Raw genomic sequence first — 4421 nt, 5'->3', positions numbered from 1 at the left:
CCCTCTCCCCCCTCCCGATCCAATCTGGATCGGGGCGAAAAACCCCACTTCCCTCGCTCCTCACACCCTCCTCTGCCCGAACTGGTTCGGGCACGGCGCCCCAACCCTGTCGCCGGCGCTCACTGTCACCGCCTCCGACGCCGCTGGACCCCGTCGTCGCTGGAGCACCGCCGCCGCCCGGAAACCTCGTCGCCGTCCTCTCCGTCATCACCGTCCTCTCCGTCGTCGCCATCATCCTTGACCTCCTCCGCGAGCCCCGCTGCCATTGTCCCTACACCGTACGGTAAGGCCCTCGGCCTCCTCTTCCCCTCTCCCCCTATCGAACGCCGTCCGCCGCGCCCGACGCCGTGCCCGCCCGCTCCAGGCCGCACTCGCCCTCCGCTGCTACAGCCCGCACGCGCTGCACCCGCGCCGTGGTCGGCCCTCTGCTGCTGCTCTACCCCACCGCGCTGCCGCCCTCTGACCCACCCGTCGACCTCGCCGCGCTCCCGCTCGGCCCCTCGCCTTGCCCGCAGCCTCTCATGCGCTGCTCTCGCGTCGCCGTGCTCTGCGGCCCGCACTGGCACCTCGCTCGCGCTCGCCACAACCAGCGCCACGGTGACCGCGCCCTCCTCCACGCCGGCGCGCCGCCCGGCCCCCTGCTCCCCGTGGCCGCACACTGCCTGTAGTGGCTGCCGCCGTCCGCCGTTCCGCTTTCCCCCCATGTGGCGCCGCCCGGGTCCACCCCCGCTGGTCGTCGCTCCCGCTGGCTGTCGCCCACGCCGGCCAAGCACCGCCGCTCCCCGGTGGCCTCGCCTCGCCTTCCCGGTCAGGCTCGGCCCAGCACGGGTGCGCCCGTAACCGCACCGCTGGTGCCCGCACGCCCGCAATGGCCCTATGCCACTGGCCGAACGGGCCCAGCCCCAAAAAAAGAAAGAGAAAAGGATTAATTAATTAACTTAATTAATCAGTGTTAGATAATCTAATTAGCTAACTAATCTAAATAATCTGTTAGTTAGTTAATCAGTCAATGACATGCGGGACCTACACGTTAGTTTGACCCAGTCAATGTTCTGTTGAGTGCCGACGTCATGATGATATCAGCATACACTGTTCTGGATAATGTTAATTTAAAATAATTAAATAAATCCTAAAATTGGTTTAAATCTTTTAAAATTAATATAAAATAAACCGTAGCTCAGATCAAAATACTTTGTACATGAAAGTTGCTTAGAACGACGAGACAAATCCGGTTACGCAGCCCGTTCGCCCGCCACACATCCCTAGCATATCGAACACGCAACTGTCCCCCTCCGGTTCATCTGTCCGAAAACGCGAAACACCGGGGATACTTTCCCAGATGTTTGCCCCCTTCGCCGGTATCACCTCTTACCGCGTTAGGGCACACCTAACACCGATGTTTGCTTTGTCATGCATCATTATGCATCTGTTTGCATTGTATTCATTGTTTCTTCCCCCTCTTCTCTCCGGTAGACTACGAGACCGACGACGCTGCTGGTGCCCCGACCGACTACGTTGTTGACGACCCCTACTTGCGAGAGCAACTAGGCAAGCCCCCCCTGATCACCAGATATCGCCTATTCCTTCTCTATACTGCTTGCATTAGAGTAGTGTAGCATGTTACTGCTTTCGGTTAATCCTATTCTGATGCATAGCCTGTCATTGTTGCTACAGTTGTTACCCTTACCTGCTATCCTACTGCTTAGTATAGGATGCTAGTGTTCCATCAGTGGCCCTACCCTCTTGTCCGTCTGCCATGCTATACTACTGGGCCGTGATCACTCGGGAGGTGATCACGGGCATATGCTATATACTTTATACTGTTACATTACTTATGATATTGTTCGGAGATGGGGGCTGAAGGGGCAGGTGGCTCCATCCCGGTAGAGGTGGGCCTGGGTTCCCGACGGCCCCCGACTGTTACTTTGTGGCGGAGCGACAGGGCAGGTTGAGACCACCTAGGAGAGAGGTGGGCCTGGCCCTGGTCGGCGTTCGCGGTTACTTCATAATAACACGCTTAACGAGATCTTGGTATTTGATCTGAGTCTGGCCACTGGCCTATACGCACTAACCAAATACGCGGGAACAGTTATGGGCACTCGGCGTCGTGGTATCAGCCGAAGCCTTCGTGACGTCAGCGACTGAGCGGCGCGCGCCGGATTGGACTGGAACGCCTGCTAGGCTAGGTCTGCTTCCGGCCGCCCATGCAATGTGCAGGTGTGCAATGGGCGATGGGCCCAGACCCCTGCGCCATAGGATTTAGACCGGCGTGCTGTCCTCTATGTTGTGCCTAGGTGGGGCTGCCACGTGTTGATCTTCCGAGGCCGGGCATGACCCAGGAAAGTGTGTCCGGCCAAATGGGATCGAGCGTGTTGGGTTATGTGGTGCACCCCTGCAGGGAAGTTTATCTATTCGAATAGCCGTGTCCCTCGGTAAAAGGATGACCCGGAGTTGTACCTTGACCTTATGACAACTAGAACTGGATACTTAATAAAACACACCCTTGCAAGTGCCAGATATAACCCGGTGATCGCTCTCTAACAGGGCGACGAGGAGGGGATCGCCGGGTAGGATTATGCTATGCGATGCTACTTGGTGAACTTACCATCTATTCTCTCGTACATGCTGCAAGATGGAGGTGGCCAGAAGTGTAGTCTTCGACAGGATTAGCTTTCCCGCTCTTATTATGTCATTCTGCAGTTCAGTCCACTGATATGGCCCTTACACATATACCCATGCATATGTAGTGTAGCTCCTTGCTTGCGAGTACTTTGGATGAGTACTCACGGTTGCTTTCTCCCCCTTTTCCCCCTTTCCTTTCTCTCTAGTTGTCGCAACCAGATGCTGGAGCCCAGGAGCCGGACGCCACCGTCGATGACGACTCCTAGTACACCGGAGGTGCCTACTACTATGTGGAGGCTGCTGACGACGACCAGGAGTAGTTTAGGAGGATGCCAGGCAGGAGGCCAGCACCTCTTTCGATCTGTATCCCAGTTTGTGCTAGCCATCTTATGGCAACTTGTTTAACTTATGTCTGTACTCAGATATTGTTGCTTCCGCTGACTCGTCTATGATCGAGCACTTCTATTCGAGCCCTCGAGGCCCCTGTCTTGTATTATGATGCTTGTATGACTTATTTTATTTTTAGAGTTGTGTTGTGATATCTTCCCGTGAGTCCCTGATCTTGATCGTACACGTTTGCGTGTATGATTAGTGTACGATTGAATTGGGGGCGTCACAACCGCACTCCGATTCAGAATCTTACAGCTGTTGCCCGTATAGCAGAGTCCATTCAGCCGTCTCAGTCGGAGGCTGGAAGAGGTTTGATGCAGATCAGGGCCCTGCTCAGGGCAGCGGGAGAGCAGAATACAGCAGTATCTCAGTCGCTTAACAGAATCCATAGCAGGTCTGTAATGGCTGATACATTTCAGTCAGCACACAGCCCAAGATCGCCCCTGAGGCGTGAGGGACGTGGGCGTCACCACGAGCAATACGTGGGTCAAAATCACGAGCAGTATGATCACCGACTCGGCCGTGATGATCACCGTCGAGTGCCTTCCCCTCCTCTGAGGAGTGGATCATATGTGCCCCGGCAATATGATGACAGGCGCCCGCAAAGTGGCGAGCGGAGAATTCCAGTCGACCCTAGAGAGCCAGGTTTTGATGCAAGATTAATTCTCGTTCAAGGTCTGGTTGATAGATACAGAGCTCACAGAGAAGGTCTTGGCAGAGATCGTCCGACTGGGAGCAGAGTACATGTCTCAGGTCCCGAATGTTTTAGCAGAGCCATCAGAGCTGCTGAGATCCCTCCCAACTTCAGGTTGGCGACCGGGGTTAGCAAGTTTACCGGTGAGTCCAAGCCTGACACTTGGCTGGAGGATTACCGAGTGGCTGTTCAGATCAGTGGTGGAAATGATGAGGTAGCCATGAAGCATCTTCCTTTGATGTTAGAAGGTTCTGAAGGAAATATGCCCTAGAGGCAATAATAAAGTATTATTTATTTCCTTATATCATGATAAATGTTTATTATTCATGCTAGAATTGTATTAACCGGAAACATAATACTTGTGTGAATACATAGACAAACAGTGTGTCACTAGTATGCCTCTACTTGACTAGCTCGTTAATCAAAGATGGTTATGTTTCCTAGCCATAGACATGAGTTGTCATTTGATTAACGGGATCACCTCATTAGGAGAATGACGTGATTGACTTGACCCATTCCGTTAGCTTAGCACTCGATCGTTTAGTATGTTGCTATTGCTTTCTTCATGACTTATACATGTTCCTATGACTATGAGATTATGCAACTCCCGTTTACCGGAGGAACACTTTGTGTGCTACCAAATGTCACAATGTAACTGGGTGATTATAAAGGTGCTCTACAGGTGTCTCCAAAGGTACTTGTTGGGTTGGCGTAT

The sequence above is a fragment of the Triticum aestivum genome, chromosome 4D (assembly GCF_018294505.1).
Source record: "Triticum aestivum cultivar Chinese Spring chromosome 4D, IWGSC CS RefSeq v2.1, whole genome shotgun sequence".
Taxonomy (NCBI): domain Eukaryota; kingdom Viridiplantae; phylum Streptophyta; class Magnoliopsida; order Poales; family Poaceae; genus Triticum; species Triticum aestivum.
This window is presented reverse-complemented; position numbering follows the sequence as displayed.